General features: G+C 44.7%; 1 protein-coding gene across 3 annotated transcripts in view; it reads right to left on the bottom strand.

Annotated features, from left to right (window-relative positions):
* The window catches only part of LOC147441044 (callose synthase 3-like), a 154923-nt gene that overhangs the window by 60634 nt on the left and 71147 nt on the right, over window positions 1-23142 (bottom strand). The window lies entirely within an intron of this gene.

Consider the following 23142-nt stretch of genomic DNA (forward strand, 5'->3'; position numbering starts at 1 on the left):
TCGAACTCCTCTGTCTGTGACTGAAAGAAATCTGTGATCTTCCGCTCTCGCTGCATCTCTCTCATTGTGCCCCTCTTCAAGAGGTCCTCTCTGTGTTTGCGAATCTCCAGTAAGTATGGCCGAAGTGACCAAAGTGTCAAAGAGCCAAAGCTTTGTGCGAGGTTCCTGGAATTGAACCTGCGAACATATCCTCTCAAGTCTCCCTAACGCTGCATAGGCTCTGGCCAATCGCGTCTCTGCTGCACGCCTCAGGGAAAATATTGGACCACTGAAAACCGCCCCAAGATAAGTGTATGTATCTGCATACTCCACATGCTCTCGACCATATCTAAAAGTGGGGGCGGACCTCTTTACCCACTGCGCCGTGGTGTTAAACACCATTACCTTCGTCTTACCAAGGTTCACAGGCAATCCACTGTCCCGTGCAAATACATGCAGTGCATCCAAATGACACTGCATCCCTTCTAGAGAATCGGAGATCAGCAAAATATCATCAGCATATAATAGCAACGGAATCCAGGTCCCTGCAAGCTGGCCACCTCTATCACCCTTTGTATGTACATGATCTGAAAACTCATCTACATATATCCCAAAGAGACTCGGAGATAGGGGACAACCCTGCCTGTCCTGCTGCCCGTATGCCCTCTCTCTCTCTGCCCATCCACTTAACTCATGCTCAAGAATTCATGCATATATCCTAGCCAGAGTGTGACCAACCATGATGGTTCCGTAATTCCGGGGAAGCATAGGATCTCCCGACTTAAGGATAGACACAATAGTGGACATACTCTAAGTCTCAAGGAAACCCTCATACATGGCTCTATTAAACATCATAGCAAGAGGCTCTGCAAGTATATCTCTGGCATGGATAAAGTGACCGCTACCAGACCATCATGATCCTGTGCTCTTCCTGTCTTCATCTTGTCAATGGCTTTCCTTACCCTCTCAACAGTAAAGAAAGCACATGTCTCTCGGCATGCCTCTCGAGGGTCAAGTAAAGGTGATTGCCCCGATGTTGTATAAAGAGATATAGCATATTCCCCCCATGTCTCTGTGGAAGTGATTGCTGGTGGTTGAGGGTGCTCACTGAAAAGCCTCCATGCCTCACTAGAGTCCACTCATAAACAGCTGATACAGATCACGCTCTAATTGAGAAAGGTAAGCCCTCTTCTTTCGTCGCACTAGGCGGCGGAAGATGATACGTGACTGTCTATGTGTAGTAGTACCCATGAGAACCTCTCTTTGTAATCTGATCCTCATCTCTCTACACTCCTGATCATACCAACTGTTCTGAGGCATGCTCCCACATTGTTTGCGTGTAGGCTGGCTGTGAGGATATGCCTCTGATACTGCATCATGCAACGTCTCTGTCACAATTTGGGTGAGCTCATCTAGTCGTTGTCCTAGCTCCTTAGTGCATAGCTGCCTGTATATCTCATCACTCTACAAGTGATTCGTCTCCCTCGTGAAGGTATACCGAGTATGTGTGGAGGCCTCTCTCAATGGAGTTGTTTAAACTGGAACAATAGAGTGAAAGACAAGATAGCACGATCGACTGCTATCCCAACCGGACTAGTTCCTACCACGCATCCTGAAAGGAAGGATTGAGTCCTAGCGGAGCCATAACATAATCCATTGTACTAGGGCCATGCCGATGTGGAAACCATGTAAAACCACCAGTTGCAAGGAATCTTTGTAGGCCATTCAAATGGCCAATCCATGAGCAGTCCCCACATCAATCAAGTATCTCCCATACTCAGTGTGCTTCTCATCCTGTGATAATCTAGACAAGCCCATTTCTGTAATATACAGCTCTCGCATCAACTCCTCTGAGGTATCATAAAATATTGTCTGATAGTGGGCAGTCCTAGCATTGAAATCCACTAAGATAATAATGTCATGGTCTTTGGAAAACTCCCATATCTCATCACCTAAAATAGAGAAGGGCGATTGTCCTCTAGGTGATGCATATACTGATGTACTAGGAGGAAAATCGCAAATAGCAATGTAGAGATATTGATACGTGTTTTTTATGACCCCTCTTAAAACCACAATTTTGGCATTGCCAACAACCTAAAGACCAAGAAGGCTCTAGTGCATGTATAACAATGTTGGGTGTTCCCACAAAGTCATCTTGGTAATGATCATAATTAGCAAGGTAAAAGTATTTCCCAGATGCGACCACCTAAGCTTGCACCACTAAGGATTACAACAACGAGTAGAATGATCACAGCAAGAAGTGTGAAGCAATGGAGCAACAAGAGTGAACTTTGCTCACTAGAAGCGTTTTTTGGCACTTAAGGTTTGACTAAACCTTGTACAAACTCAAGAAATAAAAATAAAATAAGTTTTGACAGTGGATCTATTACTAGAAAAATGTCTATTTTTGGCAAGGGATTTCCGCATGGTTTTGGCACACGGATGAGCTTCATATGGGAAGGAGCCCTAAACATAATTGAAACCCATGGAAAAACGGAACTTGGAGTTGGTTTCCCCTATGCTATAAGTGAAACTTGAAGGGCCAAGTGGTAGGATCCATTACGTAGGTATTTCTTATTATGTAATTGCCATGTGTATATAATATCTACTAGTCTTACAAACATGATGTCCTAGTGACATCATGGGTCCATGGGGCCTCTTGAGGTGTCATCACACATGTGATGGATAATGAAGAAGTCAAAAAGGAGCATCGTGCATGGTGGGGCGCCTCACTTTTGACCCATAAGGAAAAGAGGGAAATGTCGAGCAAACTTTCTTCATTTCTCTCCATTTTCTTGAGGAAAATGATTCCCCCACCCCCCAAAGGTCACCCTAGACTCCCTTCCACTCTCTCCCCTTATCCTCTATCAACAAAATTCGGGCAAAGCAAGTGGGGCCCCATATTCGAGCCATTTGTGGTGAAAAGTCTTTTTTTTTGTCATATTCATCACCTAGTCTTTCCCCCTTCCACCCTAGCCACCCTTTTGCTCACACACACTTGACATTATTCAAAATTCTATCATTTTCCACTCCTAATCAGCCCTCTCAAGCTTCCATGGCTGCACTTCATCTTTCTCCTCTTACTAGTGTGTGTATGCACTAGTTCATTACTCACACTATCACTAAAATCCTACACATATTGAGGATCCATAATGGATTTCTATTCTCTATTATAACCTCTACCTAATTCCATCAAAATCAACCACAAAAAACCTTAAAACAACTCCATAGCTTCACCCCTCTCCACCTAATTCTCATTCATCCTCACACACATGTATCTCTCTCTCTAAGTATGGCCCATTCCTCTCTCCTTTTCACCACAATTTGTGAGATAGGTGTTAGTCATTCCACAACCTCCAAAGAAGAAGGTGAATTGCTGTAACTAATGACCAAGAATCGACCTCTCAAGTGGCAAGGTGAAGGCATTAAGAAGGTGAAGATGGCGGCTCCCAGGGCATCCCAATTTGTCCCCCAATTGAAGCCCTTAATTGTAATTGTCACTAATTGTAATGGGGTGGTAGAGGCTATATAAAGAGCCCCCCATCTCAACCGAAGGGACTTGAGCCCCTCTCTATTGTAGCATACCCTAATTAAGCTCTTTGTGTACCTCTAGGCTACCATCGTTTCAGAAGGGTGATAGTGTTTACATTCCCATGATTGTAACTAGCATGCTTGATTTGTGTGGACGCTTTGTGTATGTAATCACTCCCTTGGTGGAGGTGTGAAGGTTTTCCATTTGATTTTCCCTTAATGAATGATTAATGCTCAAGTTTTTATTTTGTTGTGATGAATGCATTTACATTGGCGTGTGTACGTGCAACAAGTTTTGTTGAGGCTTGATCGAGGCAATTCTAGTTATATGTGTTTCATCCTTCTTCCACATCCATTGTCAAGAGCATTGATTCCCCACTTTCTCTTCTCTTTCCTTTCTCCCTTCTCCTTCTTCTCTCCGTCACCCTCATACGTATATTTGCTCCGCATGCATAATTACAACCATTCGTACGGTTATCCAAGAGAGGTTTTGGAAATAGGCACCCCTTCAAACCTCTCACTCCAATAATTCATTCCTTGGATCTTTGTTGGTGGCTCTCTTCCTCTCTCTCTCTCTCTCTCTCCATTGAGGATAGTTGAAGGTGTGTGTGAGCACAACTCTTGCCATATGCTCAAGGTGATTCTCTCCCATAAAGATGTCAGTCTCAACAATAGAGACTCAACTCTACTAGCATTTTGTCGCGTCTTAGCCGCATAAAACGCGAGGTGGTGCCCCTTAAATACCCCCTCACCGTCAGGTATCCAAATAGTACCTTGGTGAAGAGGCCACCGGGTGCGCTTTGTGTGCTTCAGATATCTGTCTGTGTCTACCTTCAGTCTCACCCACATGTACCTCGCATGCTCATCCGTCCGAGCTATATGAATCCCAGACTGTAGCTCCTCTCTGAATAAGACTGGCACTTCTGTTGAACCCCTTCTCTTTGCGCTCTGATCGAGTCTCTTGTCTGCAAGTTGTCTCCCATTTGTATCCGCTCACATGGGGCATGGACTGCTCCGGGGCTTGATGCGTCTCAGAGTAGAAAATGATGTCTCTCCCTAAGAAACTATCCTCAAAGGCCCCTACATCAAGGCGCAAAGATCTGTTACAATTCCATGTAGCCACTCCGAGTGTGGTCCCACAAGTCTCGCGCCATCATGTGGGCGCTTGTCCAAAATAACCACTCGTCCATCCCTGTAGACGGACACTTTTCCCTTCTCTAGAGCTGTCATTATCTTGGACACAACTTCTGTCATATGAGCAAGTTGTGTGAGTCTGAAGTCATCTCCAAGGAATATCCACGTTTTCTTTAGTGTAGGAACTTCTTCAAGAAGTATTTATTTGCCTCCATGGATAGGAGCGCATGATTATAACTCTTTCTTTTAAAGTCTCCCCATTTCCTTGTGTCTTCTTTCCTACCCTCTATACCTTTGTATGAGTAGCCTCACTACCCATAATGTTAAATACAGAGAAGTTCTTTGACTTACCCTTCCACATCATCTTGGTCATTTAGGCCGGTTATTCGTATGTGCAAAGCTCTAGCATTCCTTTGCTACTCTTCTTCTAAGTCATGTTGATGACTGTAGGAGTGGGAATAGATGTGGTTTCTTTTCCTTTCCCTTTCTTAGCGACTTCTATCCATTTCTCGACCTCATTCGCCTTCTTCTGTGTCTTCGTGATTACATCCACCTACGAAGACGTCTTCGTCCCATTTTGTTCCTCTTTCTCTTTGATCATCCGTACCTGTTCCTTGATGACCTTGATTTCCTTATCACCGAGGGGTGGAATTCACCTACCTATAGTCTATTGCTAGCTCTGTCAACAAGCTCTCGCTTGAGGGCTGAGACCTCTTCTTTGAGTGCTTGTGAGGCTATGTAGTAGGTAGAGTCGTAGACTCAAGAGTCTAGACTCGAGAGTCGAGTGATCAATGATCATCAAACTCAAGAAGTGCTCGCTTGCTGAATCTCCACATCGTCGTCGTAGTCGAGGTCGTCAGCAACGTATCAGGGATCCGGCTCGGGAGGCTCGCATTGAGGCTCGAAATCCTCCTCTAGCTCCTCCAAAAGAGTATCGGCCATAGATGGATTCTCTTGTGCCATCTCCCACTCAGTGAAAGGATCTGCCTTGTGTGTGATGCTCTTGGCAAGCATGCGCAAGTTAGCGCTCACAAACACCAAATCATTGGCCCTCTGAACGCCAAGGCGATTCCTCTTCTTAGAGGCAATGTGGCTGTACACACTCCATAGTTGCTCCAAGCAACTAGTGGTACATGCTTGGCTAAGGACACGAACAGCCAAGCGCTGCAAATGTGGACCATCTCCTCCATAGTCCTCCCACCACAAAACCGAGCCAATCTTGTTGCGATCAAGCTGTGCATCTACACATCCATAGGAGCCCTTCTTTTGCCTGTAGTTGAGTAGCTCGTCTCTAATCTTGCGCCTAATGTCACTGCTAGGCTCAAGGCGCTCCAATGCAAGCCGCCATCCTTTGCTCACCTCCTTGTCGGTCTCTTGACGCCTTCCTTGAAACTCAGGGTCAAGCACATAAGCTACCGCATGAAGTGGAGAGTAGTATCCATTCCACCTCGACTCACACAAGCCATGAATCTCCGCATACTGAACAGGGTCAGGCACAAGCTTCTCAAGTGCCTCTATCATCCGATCCATGGCTTCGTAGACTTTGCCAATGCATGGCTGCAAGCCATCCACCACTCGAAGTAGGTGTAGAATAGGCTTGACCATGGCGTCAAGAGTCTTCACCTCCTCCCACCAAGCGGCGTCGTCGGCCCATTCTCGGCATTTCAATCCTACTGCTGATGTAGACTCCGGCATGGCCTGGAACTCATCACTGACAAAGAGGCCCCTTAAGGCTCCGCCACATGTAGACAAGAGGCCTGGCATAAGCCAATTGAATGCAAATCTCGTCTCTGAATATTTGAGCAAAGACAAATGGCTCCTCTTTGAGAATTCATGGCGCACTTTTTGATGGTTGAGCACAAAGGAGACAATTCGAGAGGTGTCACCAATGGTGGGTGAAATCCATGACAAGTTCCCTATGTCCTTGAGGAGGTTATTGAGGCAATGCGCCATGCAAAATGTGACATGGATGCTGGGACACATGCCCTCAATGATAGCTCCGGCTGCCCTATTTGACGCCTCTCCATCTGCAACCATACAAAGTACATTCTCCGGGCCGGTGATCTCTATGGTGCTTGTCCACTCCGCAGCAAGCATCTCGGCGGCCTTGCCACTATCGGATGCATCATGTGACTCCACAAAGTACATCTCCCCGCGAGAGAAGGCCACCACCCCGTGGATGGACCGCTTGCGGGTGTCGCTCCATCCATCTACAAGAAGAGAGACGCCATTGGTCTCCCACAAATCCTTTGTTGCTTGGGCCGCTTGCTCCACGGCAAGCTTCTCTTTGTCAAGAAGGGTGGTGCGAAGCCTCTCCGATGAAGGTGGCACATAAGAGGAGCCATATTCCCCTATTTTCGTAACCATGGTTCGAAAGTATGGAGACCTATCCACACAAAATAGAGCATGTTGCGTTAGTATGGAGAGTCGAGAAATTATAACCCATTATGAATACAAAATGGAAGATTGCAATGTGCATATGCCAAGGGAAACTCACCGCGAAGAATGGAAGGCAATGTGGTCGTGGAAGAAGAATCGGGCAACCGACCTATCTACCTCCTCCTTCAATTTAGGATTCCAATTTTCGTTGAGAGTGGTTTGGCGATGCAGAAGAGAAGAGGACGGTGTAGATCCATGGCTCTTGAAGGTTCAAGAGATGTCGTCAAGGTTGGCTTCCCTTTGCTCTCGCAGTGTCGCCGTGGCGGAGGGATCAACGGCAACAAAACGGCCCCTCTTGGCCGCTTCCGCAACCTCATACACCGTGAGTTTCTCAAGAAGATCCAACCTCTTCTCGGGAGCTACATGAGGGCAAAACTTCACCTCGTGACCGGGTTCATGAAGAAGATGGGCTCGCACTTTGTTTGAACCACCCGATCTCTTGTATGGACATAGCTTGCACGTCCATGGTCTTGCGCCGCCACCTTTGCCACGCGAGCTAAAGTCGACTTCATCCCACCACGACCACGTTTGCACGGCGGGCCTCCTTCGAGAAGAAGCGGCTTGAGAAGTGGAGTTGGCTTGAGATGACATGATGGTGGAGAGACTCGAGAGAGTAGAGCTTGGAAGTTAGAAGGGTTAGAGGAGAGCTTGTGTGGAGAGAGAGTAAAGGAGAGCTTCAAAGTGGGTAGAAGAGGGAGAGGAGAGCTTCAAAGTTCAAACTTGAGCCTTGAGCTTGAGGGAAATGGAATGAGCTTGAGCCTTGAGCTTGAAGGAAATGGAATGAGCATTGAGCATTGAGACTATGAGTATTAAGAGGCCCAAGGGAGCCTTTTATAGCCTCCCAAGGGCCAAGGCTTAAAAAATATGGCAGTTGGGGCTGCACAGAGCCGTTGCAAACGGTCAAAAACGGTCACTTTTTTGAATCCGACCCCTGCCGTCCCCGTCCGGTCCGTCCGACCCCGATCCGGCCCCCCTGCGACCCGCCCGTTCGGCCCGTTTTCCGTCCGTCCCTCGGCGTTCCCAGCTGTTCCAAGCCCGGTTACGGTCGTTCCCCGGCCCTAGGGCCCGTCCCCCCCGTCCCCTGTAACTATGACAAAAGCAACTTGTCCAAAATTACTTAAAATACATTCAATATCTTCTAGAAAACCATCCTGCTTTTAACGTTTTTGTACATTATGTACACATTGCCATTGACTTAAGCATCCAACCGTGGTCTGTATCTATTGGCCACTTGGCTTTTATGTAAAGGCTTTTATATTAAGACAACATATGTCTCCTAAAGATCACCCGCCTTTACCAAGGTGTCCGTTGTCGCTCTTGCCCAATGGCTTTTATAGTAGTGGCTTTGATGAGTGGCTTTGATGAGTGGCTTAATCTTCATCATCATCGTCCACAAATTAAACATGCTTTGCTTTCCTAGAAGATTGAAAGCACCCAATCACACTACCGCCTTCACATTGCGTTGCTTGAACATATATCCCTTGTGTTTGTAACGTCTCTTCTTCACCCTATAATTGTGAAGAACTCGATTCTGTTAAGAGTTTGCCTTCCTCTCTTTATGATTTCAATGATCTCCTCCTAGAGCTAGCACTTAGCTATGTTGAAGCACACAAAGCGCACCTGGTGGCCTCTACACCAAGGTACTACTTGAATGCCTCACGGTGAGGGGGTATTGAAGGGGCACCACCTCGCGTTTTATGCGGCTAAGACGCAACAAAGAGCTAGTAGAGTTGATGCTCTGTTGTTGAGACTGACATCTTTACGGGAGAGAATCACCTTGAGCATATGGCAGGAGTTGTGCTCACACACACCTTCAACCATCCTCAATGGAGAGAGAGAAAAAGCCACAGAGAGAGAGAGAGAGAGAGAGAGAGAGAGAGAGAGAGAGGAAGAGAGCCACCAACAAAGATCCAAAGAATGAATTATTGGAGTGAGAGGTTTGAAGGGGTGTCTATTTCCAAAACCTCTCTTGGCTAACCGTACGAATGGTTGCAATTATGCATGCGGAGCAAATATACTTATGAAGATGACGGAGAGAAGAAGGAGAAGGGAGAAAGGAAAGAGAAGAGAAAGTGGGGAATAAATGTGCTTGACAATGGATGTGGAAGAAGAATGAAACACATATAACTAGAATTGCCTTGATCAATCCTTAACAAAACTTGTTACACGCACACACGCAAATATAAATGCATTCATCACAACAAAATAAAAACTTGAGCATTAATCATTCATTAAGGGAAAATCAAATGGAAAACCTTCACACCTCCACCAAGGGAGTGATTACACACACAAATCAAGCATGCTAGCTACAATCATGGGAATGTAAACACTATCACCCTTCTGAAACGATGGTAGCATAGAGGTGCACAAAGAGCCTAATTAGGGTATGCTACAATAGAGAGGGACTCAAGTCTCTTTCGATTGAGATGGGGGGCTCTTTATATAGCCTCTCCCACCCCATTACAATTAGTGACAATTACAATTAAGGGCTTGAATTGGGAGACAAATTGGGATGCCCTGGGAGCCGCCACCTTCACCTTCTTAATGCCTTCACCTTGAAGCTTCACCTTGCCACTTGAGAGATCGATTCTTGGTCATTAGTTACAGCAATTCATCTTCTTCTTTGGAGGTTGTGGAATGACTAACACATATCCCACAAATTGTGGTGAAAAGGAGAGGAGAATGGGCCATACTTAGAGAGATAGATACATGTGTGTGAGGATGAATGAGAATTGGGTGGAGAGGGGTGAAGCTATGGAGTTGTTTTAAGGTTTTTTGTGGCTGATTCTGATGGAATTAGGTAGAGGTTATAAGAGCGAATAAAAATCTATTATGGATCTTCAATATGTGTAGGATTTTAATAATAGTGTGTGTAATTAACTAGTGCATACACACACTAGTAAGAGGAGAAAGATGAAGTGCAGCAATGGAAGCTTGAGAGGACTAATTAGGAGTGGAAAATGATAGAATTTTGAATAATGTTAAGTGTGTGTGTGAGCTAAAGGGTGGCTAGGGTGAAAGGGGAAAAGACTAAGTCATGAATATGACCAAAAAAAAGACTTTCCACCACAAATGGCTCCAATATGGGGCCCCACTTGCTTTGCTCGAATTTTGTTGATGAGGATAAGGGGAGGGCGTAGAGGGGAGTCTAGGGTGACCTTTGGGGGATGGGGGAATCATTTCCCTCAAGAAAATGGAGAAAAATGAAGAAAATTGGCTTGGCATTTCCCTCTTTTCCTTATGAGTCAAAAGTGAGGTGACCCACCATGCAGGATGCTCCTTTTGGACTTCTTCATTATCCATCACATGTGTGATGACACCTCAAGAGGCCCCATGGACCCATGATGTCACTAGGGCATCATGTTTGTAAGACTAGTAGATATTATATACACATGGCAATTACATAATAAGAAATACCTACTTAATGGATCCTACCACTTGGCCCTTCAAGTTTCACTTATAGCATAGGGGAAACCAACTCCAAGTTCCGTTTTTCCATGGGTTTCAATTATGTTTAGGGCTCCTTCCCATATGAAGCTCATCCGTGTGCCAAAACCATGCGGAAATCCCTTGCCAAAAATGGACATTTTTCTAGTAATAGATCCACTGTCAAAACTTATTTTATTTTTATTTCTTGAGTTTGTACTAGGTTTAGTCAAACCTTAAGTGCCAAAAAACCCTTCTAGTGAGCAAAGTTCACTATTGTTGCTCCATTGCTTCACACTTCTTGCTGTGATCATTCTACTCGTTGTTGTAATCCTTAGCGGTGCAAGCTTAGGTGGTCGCATCTGGGAAACACTTTTACCTTGCTCATTATGATCATTACCAAGATGACTTTGTGGGAACACCCAACATTGTTATACATGCACTAAACCTTCTTGGTCTTTAGGTTGCTGGCTATGCCAAAATTGTGGTTTTAAGAGGGGTCATAAAAAACACCAATCATATAACCCTCCCGCTAAAGCTAGAGGTATTTTATGGCTCTAGCCATAGAAGGTGTTGTAATATGGTGTTTTGTGCACTTCATTACACACTTGCAATCTTGAAGCAATTGAACAATCGATGAAAGCCCTTGATATGCGAACGTTATATCTTGGACTTCTATCACGACCCTTTCCTTTGCCATGTAGCTGCCCGTTGACTGTTGCATCCTGTTTGTTTTTTAGCCCTTCTCGATTAATGATTGTATCCACCCATGACAAACAATTGGTCTCCTAGACCCTTGAAAGCCATTCCCATCCATTGTCAATATCCACTCTCACTGGTAACATTTTTTCTTTTTTCTTTTTTGTTCTTCTTTTTTTTTTTGAAATAAACTATGTACATGGTTGTTATCCTAGTCGGAGCTCAAATATGATGAGCTCTCCTCTGAACCAACCCTATAATTGATCCCACCCACATATGGCTGTGAAAGACAACAGTGATAGGCCTTCAATCGCAAACTATTTACTGGGGTCTGATGTACTTTAGAATCTAAGTCACGTAGCTGGTAACTGCGATTTGAGAACCTCTGTATCACTACAAAAGGGCCCGCCCACTTAAGCAAGAACTTACCATCGTTTCTGCGATCAAAGCGATTGTCGTATCTGAGCACTAAAGATCCTTCCTTGAAGTCTTTCTTGACAAGGTTGTGATTGAACTTCCTTCGCTTCTTCTCTGTCTGAGCCGCATAGTATTTCACTGCTGACTCTCGATCTAGCCTACCCTCTCCAAATCAATGATTCTTCTCTCCACCTGCTTCTCTTCACTATCTTCTTCCTGTGCCTTTAGCACTCGGAGGCTTGCTAGCTCCACTTCTATAGGTAGTAGTGCCTCTTGCCCGTAAACCAAGTGAAAGGGTGTATACCCCAAGGATGTTTTAAAGGATGTTTTATAAGCCCAAAGTGCTGCATCTAAGCGTTTGTCACATTCCTTAGGATGTAAATGCACTTGCTTAGTGATGATTTTACATACAAGACCATTTACCTTCTCCACAAGACCATTGCATTGAGGATAGTATGACGTTGAGTGCCTGCGCTTGATTTTCAACTTGCTCCTCAATTGCCCGACTAAATAATCTCGAAATCCTGGTCCCCTATCGGAGAGAATCTCCAAAGGTGTGCCAAAACGGCAACAAATGCATTCAAAGATGAAATCACTCACGTCCTTGGCTGTGATGCGCTTTGTGGGTCGAGCTTCTGCCAATCTGGTCGTATACTCCACCCCCATAATAATGTACTCGTTTCCTGATTGAGTGCAAGGTAGTGGCCCTATTGCATCTATTCCCCATTTTTCAAAAGGCCCGTAGATTTTAATTGGGTGCTGATTTACATGAGCAAGACGCCTTGGTCCGGCTTTTTGGCAAACCTCGCATGTGCGGCACCAGTGTTGTACATCTCGATGGAGGCTAGGCCATATAAACCCTGCTTGTAAGATCTTCGTGCTAGTGATCTCTTGTGCAAAGTGACCATCACACACACCTTCATGAGAGCTAAACAAAATATCCTTGATCTCTTGGGATGAGGGAACTCTACTTATAACAACATCTTTCCCCTTACAATACAAGTCCTCATCTACCAAACTATATCTGGTAGCCTTTTTTGCCAGCCACTTGCGTTCACTTATACTCATACCAAAGGGCACTTCACAAAGCTCAGAAAGTAAAGTAAATCATGCAGCTCCTCCTTTTCCTGGTATAAAGGACTTTTCACAAGGACAGCACCTACCATGAGAGTTTGTAGTTCTTCAGCTGCTAAGGTATCTGCTTCTCGATTTTGATCTCGAGGTACAAAGTGAACTGGAACTTCTTTAAAACCCTTCAACAAGGCCTTTGCTTCCCTCATCTTAATAGACAATTTGTCCTTTTTACAGGCCCATACGCCAACCATTTGCTTAACAATCAACATGGAGTCACCAAAAACATTTAGCTTTGTGATGCCTTGAGAAAGACAACATTGTAACCCTAAAACAAGGGCATGGTACTCTGCCTCATTGTTAGAATGAACTTGTTCTAGGTGAAACCCTTTTGCAAAAATCCTCTCCTTTTCTCGACCTAGTATCACTATACCTGCTGATACATTGTCTTTTGTTCTCTTGTAAGCTCCATCAAAATATAGACAGTGTGCCCCTTATAGAATTTCAGGCTCCTGGATAGGTGGTAACTTACTAGGTGCCTCTTTCTTGATCTTCTCATAACACCTTTGTGTGAGGACGTCTGCCAAACAAGCACGGGTGGAATCCTCTACTTGTAGTGTGTAGTCAAACTCTTGAAGCTGCACCACCCACTTTGCTATTCTTTGAGACAGTTCCATGTGTTGTAGGGCATATGGAAAGACTTCCTCAGTTGTGATCACCACAAATTGTCTCGGAAGCAAGTAAGCCCGAAACTTTTCCACTGTAAACTTAAGAGCTAGCACCGATTGCTTAGTTGCGCTGAAACCCTTTTGAACAGCTGTCATCACTCTACTAGAGAAGTAAACTGGTCTCATGAGAGACGTCTTTGGGTCTTTTTGCATCAAGACAACTCCTAGAGCTTCTGGGCCTACACTAGGATTCACATAAAATAATTTACCCCATGTGGGCTACAGGACGACAGGCAATGAGCTCAAAATGGTTTTAACTTCTTGAAAGCACCTTTCACCCTCCTCACTCCATGCCAATGTAGTGTGTTTAGTGAGCTGCTGCAAAGGATAGATTGCCTGAGAAAGGAGATGTATGAATCGTCCCATGTAGCGAACCTTTTGAATGAAGAAGACTAGCTGCTTCACGTTTGAAGTTGTAGGTAAGACTAACAATGTCTTTACCTTTTCAGGGTCAGCCTCAATACTATCTTGAGACACAATATGGCCTAATAGAGTGACCTTACTCTCACCTATATGGCACTTGTCTTTATTTAACTGCCCACCTAATTGGGCCAGACGGGTGAAGCCTTCATCAACCTTGGAAAGATGCACTTCCCTAGAGCTGTAAATGCAAAAATCATCAATGAAGACTCGTATGGATTTACCAAAGTAGGGTTGAAACACCAAGTTCATAAACCTTTGAAAAGTAGCTGGGGCATTAGTTAAGCCAAAAGGCATAACTCTATAAGCAAAACACGCCCAGATTTTATGAAGGTAGAGTTCCTTTGACCTTCAACTGCAATTCTGATCTGGAAGTAGCCTGAGTACTCGTCACACACTGTGTACCTTTCATGACCAGCCACTTCATTTAGTATCTCATCTTGGAAAGGCAAAGGAAAATGGTCCCTTTTTGTGGCTGCATTTAGAGGCTTGTAATCAACACACACCCTCCACTTCCCATTTTTCTTTGGTGTTACCACAACCGAGGACACCCACTCGGAATCTTCCACTCGGTAGATAAATCCTGCATTGAGTAATCTTTTCACTTTCTTTAAGAGCGCATCTTGTTGTACTAGCCCTAATCTCCTAAGTCTTTGCACCATTGGCTTGAAACCTTCTTTCAATTGGATATGGTGTTGAGTCACCTTAATGTGTTCATAATCAGTTATGAAGAGACTAGCATGTTTCTTTAGTACTTGCAAATAGGGTCCTTTTTCTTCTTCTGGTAGGTCTTTAGCTAACATCTCTTCTAGGCCTGTGACTTCCTCCTTGTTTAGAGAGTCTTGACTACCCTCTCCTTCAAGGTCTCGTAGTACTATACCCATTACCTCCAAAGAACTAGCATCCTCCTCAGATGACTCACCCTCAGACGAAGAGTAGTTGCTTGTGCTATATTCGTCCACCGAAGTCTCCATATCCAGGTCTTGTTGTCTACCCTGCTTCATGTCATACACAATTTTTTGTTGCTTGTCACCGGCCTTATGACTTGGGCGCAACTCAAGGGAACCTGTCTCCCAGTCCTGCCTGGCCTTCATAGCCATAAGCCAAGGTCTTCCAAGAATTAATGGGTAGCCCTCCCCCTTAGTTGGGATCACATAAGCATCAATTGAGACTGCCACACCAAAAGCTGAAACCTTCACTCCATTAACCTTTCCCACACAAGCCACCCTTACATTATTTGCCATCTCAGCTTGTAAGAAAGTCTACTCGTTTACTTCCAAATCCAACTTTTGCATCAATTTCTCTATCATAACACAAATCTCGGCTCCACCATCCACATACACATTGGAGACTCGCTGACTCTTAATCTCTGCATCAATGACTGGGACAATATCCTTCATGCCTCTTGCACTAATGGACCCAACTGACTTTGCCTGAGCCCTCCTAGTGCTAACCATCTTAAACCAGGTTCTACGCATCTTTGGGGAAAGGTGGAGGAGTTTCTGCCATGAGATCTTTGGTCCTTGCTTACTCACATCTGCTATGAGGTCATAGGATATGGATCCCACCCCAAGTGGAAAGTCTTCTACTCCTATGTGCCTCCTTGACCTACTCTTTCTTTTCTTGTCTCCTATCACTTGGCAAGAACCCTCGTTCTCTTTATCCGGCTCTGAAGCTTCCATTTCATCAATTCTTTGTCTCCTAACTCTCTTATCTGCATAGCAACAGCTTCCTCCATTTTTTATTTCCCTTTATCCTTACCATTGTCAAAACTTATGACAGAGACAGCCCTATCCTCCCCACCTGATGGTAGTGGAGGGATCTCTGCTCGTGCTTGTGGTAGTGGAGGAGGGGGTCTCAATATTTGAATTAGTGGAGCCACATGTGCATTTTGTCCATTTCGCGGCCTTGCTCGAGGAGGGGTGCCTTGTTGGCGGGGAGGTCGTCTTTGATTACCATTTACTTGATAGCGTCGTGGGTGAGGACAATAAAACATGCCGTGACCTACCTCTCCACAATTGTAGCAAACGTACTCACGGGTTTGCCTTTGTCCTTCTTGTCTATTTCGTTCATTTCCTGGCTAGGGAGCCCTTACACCTTGAACCAAATTGATGGACGGGCTCTCTAGCTGATTGGTGATTTGTTGAAGCAGCTCTTGTTGAGAGGACCCTTGGTCTGTTGCTCCTGTCCCTGCTACTACCCTTGCCGTAGGTTGAGCTAGCGGTGGAGGCTCCATTCCTCCTTGTAGCTCAGCTTGGAAATTTAATTTCCTATCCTTCTCCGTTGCATAATTCATAGCTTTCTCAAAGGTGTCTGGGAATTTACCTTTTACCTTTTCTCGAAGGATGGGGTAAAGCCCTGCTAGGAAACAGTCCTTCTTTAGGCACTCTGACACCCTTTCCCCTTCGCCTAGTGATGCACACCACTTCTCCCACAGGTTGGAAAACTCCCCTTCATAGCTTTTATAGTCACTGGGTGATGTTTAGCGTAGCTCTAGGAGTTGTCTCCATATCTCCTCTGGAGGCTCATGATGGCGAAATTCTTTGATGAAGGCCATTTTTAGGGCTTCCCAGTCTCTTCTTTCCTCGGGTGCCAAAGTTTGATACCATACTTTAGCACCTTCTCTTAATCCTAGTGGAAAGGCCCTTAGCTTTGTGGCCTCATCATCCCTTCCTGACACTAAAAATGCCATTTCCAAATTATCAAAACAGTCTGAAGCAACCTCCCCAAGCTTACCATAAAAATTAGGGAAGGCCATAATGTAACTAAGAGAGTACACAATTACACAAACAGCTTCAATTTATTGAAAGTAGAGTATGATAACTACAATTTGGAGCTTAAGCATAGCTAACTCAAAATAAGATGAATATTGACACATCAAAAGAGTGGTAATAATATACTAAGGGTAGAATGATAGAGTGAAGAGAGCGCAAGATTTCCCCAAGTCTTTCAGCTCCAAACAACAAGGCTATTCTTTGCTGATAGAATAATTTCCTATCAATACATATGTTAACACGCATATGACCCACAAAATGGAAAGGAAACATCCTTGGATCATTATTGTCATTATTGGTATCCATACCTACCTACACAAATAGACTAGCTTAGTTGCACATCTTTGGACCAATGAGCTTGATCAACCACAGAAGGTCGGCACCTCGGATCACTTCTACTCTTCCTGACGCGTCTGTGAAGATATAGGGGGTGATGGCAACACTTCTTACTATGCCGAGCCTTTTTGCAAGTAGTAGTTGGATGCTATTGTCATAATCAGCATGACGAACAAAAGTTACATCACTAATGTGCAAAACATCATCAACAAGGACAGTCTCTTTAGATTGAGATAACTTCTTGAAAATTAGCAACATAGGTAAAGCGGAAAGGCTCTTCACCCGATCACCAAAGCACTTTGAACAATATCCAAAGAAATCTTCGCACGGACAGGATATTGACTTAGGACTGGTGGCGTCTGAATTCACAAAGTGAACTGGGAGCACATACATACGAGCAGCAATCTTATAAGCAAGCCTCTGCCTCTTTGCTTCATGAGGATTTAGGGCTGAAATTCGTGGTTGTAGGCTTGATGTTGAAGTTGGTTGCTCACTGGCCTTTTTCTTGCCAAAAGTGGTCATGTAATCCCCACTAAATGAGATGGGACCAAATGTCACCTTCACGCTTGAGCACATGCTGCAGCTTTAGGCCACTTAGGTATGGATGTGATCTTCCTTTTCTTAATTACCTTTTTAGGAAAGAGAGGTCTAATAGTACTCTCTCTTCCTTTAATGTGCATTACGGTACTTTCGAGTGTATTGATGTAGAGAAGTGCAACTATTTGTGCATCGGGGGTTATTGGAGCATTCATAGGTTACGAGGAGAGGTAAATCAAGCTCTTCTCCTCATTCTTCTTCATTGGCGACGATCACGAACAAGGCAAGGAGAGGGACTTACTTCTTGAATGTCGATGACGCTACAGCCAGGCAACAAGATCTCGATAAAAGCCTTCAGGGCCTCTAGAGTCTCCTCCTCCTCCTCTGTCCTCCAATTTGCAAACTCCTCACGCCACTCGTCCATGTTGAAAATTGCACACCTTCATTGTTTGTCAACTAAAGGTCTATGTAGCCCTCCTCCATGAGGACACCAAAATGATGCACACAAAGCGCACCCGGTGGCCTCTACACCAAGGTACTACTTGGAAGCCTCATGGTCAGGAGGTATTGAAGGGACACAACCTAGCGTTTTATGCGACTAGGACGCGACCAAGAGCTAGTAGAGTTGACGCTCTATTGTTGAGAATGACATCTTTATGGGAGAGAATCACCTTGAGCATACGGAAGGAGTTGTGTTCACACACACCTTCAACCAACCTTAATAAAGAGAGAGAGAGAGAGAGAGAGAGAGAGCCACCAACAAAGATCCAAAGAATCAACTATTGGAGTGAGAGGTTTGAAGGGGCGCCTATTTCCAAAACCTCTCTTGGCTAACCGTACGAATGGTTGCAATTATGCATGCGGAGCAAATATACGTATGAGGTGACGGAGAGAGAAAGGAAAAGGGAGAAATGAAAGAGACGAGAAAGTGTGGAATAAATGTGCTTGAGAATGGATATGGGAGAAGGATGAAACATATATAACTAGAATTGCCTTGATCAAGCTTTAACAAAAATTGCTACACGCACCTACACAAATGTAAATGCATTCATCACAACAAAATAAAAACTTGAGCATTAGTCATTCATTAAGGGAAAAACAAATGAAAAACCTTCACACCTCCACCAAGGGAGTGATTACACACACACAAAGTATCCACACAAATCAAGCATGCTAGCCTAAATCATAGGAATGTAAACACTACCACCCTTCCGAAACGATGGTAGCCTAGAGGTGAACAAAGATGCTAATTAAGGCATGCTACAATGGAGAGGAGCTCACGTACCTTTCAGCTCAGATGGGGGCCTCTTTATATAGCCTTTCCCACCCCATTACAATTATTGACGATTACAATTAATGGCTTGAATTGGGAGAGAAATTGGGATGCCTTGGGAGCCGCCACCTTCACCTTATTGATGTCTTCACCTTGAAGCTTGACCTTGCCACTTGAAAGGTTGATTCTTAGTCATTACTTACAACAATTCACCTTCTTCTTTGGAGGTTGTGGAATGACTAACACCTATCTCACAAATTGTGGTGAAAAGAAAAGAGAAATGGGTCATACATGTGTGTGAGGATGAATGAGAACTGGGTGGAGAGGGGTGAAGCTATGGAGTTGTTTTAAGGTTTTTTGTGGCTGATTCTGATGGAATTAGGTAGAGGTTATAATAGAGAATAGAAATCCATTATGGATCCTCAATATGTGTAGGATTTTAGTGATAGTGTGTGTAATTAACTAGTGCATACACACTAGTAATAGGAGAAAGATTAAGTGCAGTCATGGAAGCTTGAGAGGGCTGATTAGGAGTAGAAAATGATAGAACTTTAAATAATGTTAAGTATGTGTGTGAGCAAGAGGGTGGCTAGGGTGAAAGGGGGAAAGACTAGCTGATGAATATGACCAAAAAAAAGACCATTTCCACCACAAATGGCTCCAATATGAGACCCCACTTGCTTTGCCCGAATTTTGTTGATAGAGGACGTGGAGGGGAGTCTTAGATGACGTTTGGGGGTGGGAGAATCTTTTCACTCAAAAAAATGAAGAAAAATGAAGAAAATTGGCTTGGCATTTTCCTCTTTTCCTTATGAGCCAAAAGTGAGGTGACCCACCATGCATGATGCTCTTTTTGGACTTCTTCATCATGCATCACATGTGTGATGACACCTCAAGAGGCCCCATGGGCCCATGATGTCACTAAGACATCATGTTTGTAAGAGTAGTAGATATTATGTACACATAGCAATTACATAATAGGAAATACCTAGGTAGTGGATCCCACTACTTGGCCCTTCAAGTTTCACTTATACCATAGATGAAACCAACTCCAAGTTCCCTTTTTCCATGGGTTTCAACTCTGTTTAGGACTCCTTCTCATATGAAGCTCATCCGTGTGTCAAAACCATGCCAAAATCCCTTGCCAAAAATGGACATTTTCTTAGTAATAGATCCACTGTCAAAACTTACTTTATTTTTATTTCTTGAGTTTGTACAAAAAACCGTAAGTGCCAAAAAACCCTTTTAGTGAGCAAGGTTCACTGTTGTTGCTCCATTGCTTCACACTTCTTGTTGTGATCATTCTACTCGCTGTTGTAATCCTTTGCGGTGCAAGCTTAGGTGGTCGCATCTAGGAAACACTTTTACCTTGCTAATTATGATCATTACCAAGATGACTTTGTGGCAACACACAACATTGTTATACATGAACTAGAGCCTTCTTGGTCTCTAGGTTGCTGGCAATGCCAAAATTGTGGTTTTAAGAGGGGTCATCAAAAACACGCATAATATGCCAAGGACTTCAACCAATGTAAACTCAACGTGGCTATTTAAGATCCTTTCTTCGAAAACCTTCCTCAAGTTTGTAGCAACTTCTATGTCAAATTGTAATTTGTAAGCAACGCCCTTTGCTTTAGGTTTTGCCTGCTCCTTTTTTGTTGATGCTTCCTCCATAGGCACTCAAGGCGGAGGAAGCACTTGTGATGGTCAAGCCTCTTGAGAAGGCATTGAATACTTTCTTCCTCCACTTCTTGTAGCCCGCTTTGAAGGTCCCTCCTCCCCATTATCACGAATGTCCTTTCTTTCTACAATCCCTTCATTATTTTGACTTTTGGCAAGATAAGCATGCATTGATAAAGAGTCACTGGATCATCCAATCCTCTTGCTTAACATATACTATTGCATGTTTGATAAAGCACTTCTTTAGTCACTTTTTCTTTATCAACCAATGAAACTGCATATGTCCAAAGACCATCATACTCTTGACAGATATATTCAACATGTTTTAACTCCTTCATTGTGATATACTTAATATTTGCCCCATAGGTAGTGGCTTCTACTACGAAGATGACATGACCAGTTGCCATATCCTCCATTAGCTTGCAAAAATGAGATTCTGCGTGTAATTTGAGTCAAAAGAGATTTTTTCACAATTTTAGGGATTTTTCCAACCTCATTTGGCATTTTAACAAGCAAAAAAGGAAATGTTGGGGTCAAAAATAGCTAAAAGAGGCCATAAAATGGTAAAAAATAACCCAAATTGGTAAAGGATGGGTCAAAATGCCACATCAACAACGGTGAACGCTACTACTAGCATAATTACAGGGGATGGGGGAGACGGGCCCTAGGGCCGGAGGACGGCCGTAACCGGACCGGGGAAAAAGGGGACGCCTTGGGACGGGCAGATTTTTGGCCGGACGCGCGGCTCGCAGGCTACTGGACCGGGACAGACCGGGAACGACAGTTTTCAGGCGGGTAAAAATAGCCGTTTTTTACCGTTTTTGACCGTTTGAAACGGATATTTGCAACCCAACTGCCATATTTTGGGAGGGGTTGGCCCTTGGGAGGCTATAAAAGCCCCCTTGGGCCTCTTATTCCCTCAAGCTCTCCTCTCTATTCATAGCGTCATTGCTCAAGGCTCAAGCATGACTACGAGCCGTGGCTCGTACGCTCTACACTCTACCCTTGAGTCTCCACTCTCCCCCTCTTCTACCCACTTTGAAGCTCTCCTCTACTCTCTCTCCACACAAGCTCTCCTCTAACTCCTCTAACTTCTAAGCTCTACTCTCCCGAGTCTCTCCACCGTCATGTCATCTCAACCCAACTCCACTTCTCAAGCCGGTTCTTCTCAAAGGAGGTCAACCGTGCAAACGTGGTCGTGGTGGAATGAAGTCGACTTTAGCACGCGTGGCAAAGGTGGCGGTGCAAGACCATGGACATGCAAGCTATGCCCATACAAGAGAACGAGTGGTCCAAAAAAAGTGCGAGCCCATCTTCTTCATGAACCCAATCACGAGGTGAACTTTTGCCCTCGACTAACTCCCAAGAAGAGGTTCAATCTTCTTCAGAAGCTCACGATGTATGAGGTCGCGGAAGCAGCCAAGACGGGCTGTTTCGTTGCCGTTGATCCCTCCGCCACGGCAGAAACCACGAGAGCAAAGGGAAGCCAACCTTGACGACATCTCTCGAGGCTTCAAGAGCCATGCATCTACACCGTCCTCTTCCGTTCCGCATCGCCAAAGCACTCTCAACGAAAATTGGAATCCTAAATTGAAGGAAGAGGTGGATAGGTCGGTTGCCCGATTCTTCTTCCACGACCACATTGCCTTCCATGCTTCGTGGGGAGATTCCCTTGGCATATGCACATTGCAATCTTCCATTTTGTATTCATAATGGGTTCTAACTTCTGGACTCTCCACTCTCCATACTAACACAACATGCTCTATTTTGTGTGGATAGATCTCCGTACTTTCGAACCATGGTTACGAAAATAGGGGAATATGGCTCCTATTATGTGCCACCTTCATCGGAGAGGCTTCGCACCACCCTCCTTGACAAAGAGAAGCTTGCCGTGGAGCAAGCGGCCCAAGCAACAAAGGATTTGTGGCAAACCAATGGAGTCTCTCTCCTTGTAGATGGATGGAAATGAAGAGGCGTCAAATATGGCATCCGGGGCTATCATAGAGGGCATGTATCCCAGCATCCATGTCACATTTTGCATGGCGCATTGCCTCAATAACCTCCTCAAGGACATAAGGAACTTGTCATGGATTTCACCCACCATTGGTGACACCTCTCGAATTGTCTCCTTTGTGCTCAACCATCAAAAAGTGCGCCATGAATTCTCAAAGAGGAGCCACTTGTCCTTGCTCAAATATTCAGAGACAAGATTTGCATTCAATGGGCTTATGCTAGGCCGCATGTCTACATGTGGCGGAGCCTTAAGGGACCTCTTTCTCTGTGATGAGTTCCAGGCCATACCGGAGTCTACATCAGCAACAGGATTGAAATGCCAAGAGTGGGCCGACGACGCCGCCTGGTGGGAGGAGGTGAAGACTCTTGACGCCATGGTCAAGCCTATTCTACACCTACTTCGAGTGGTGGATGGCTTGCAGCCATGCATTGGCAAAGTCTACGAAGCCATGGATCGGATGATAGAGGCACTTGAGAAGCTTGTGCCTGACCATGTTCAGTATGCGGAGATTCATGGCTTGTGTGAGTCGAGGTGGAATGGATACTACTCTCCACTTCATGCGGAGATTCATGGCTTGTGTGAGTCGAGGTGGAATGGATACTACTCTCCACTTCATGCGGCAGCTTATGTGCTTGACCCTGTGTTTCAGGGAAGGTGTCAAGAGACCGACAAGGAGGTCAGCAA

This window comes from Adiantum capillus-veneris, chromosome 15 (assembly GCF_014529385.1).
Source record: "Adiantum capillus-veneris isolate H3 chromosome 15, ASM1452938v2, whole genome shotgun sequence".
NCBI classification, from domain to species: domain Eukaryota; kingdom Viridiplantae; phylum Streptophyta; class Polypodiopsida; order Polypodiales; family Pteridaceae; genus Adiantum; species Adiantum capillus-veneris.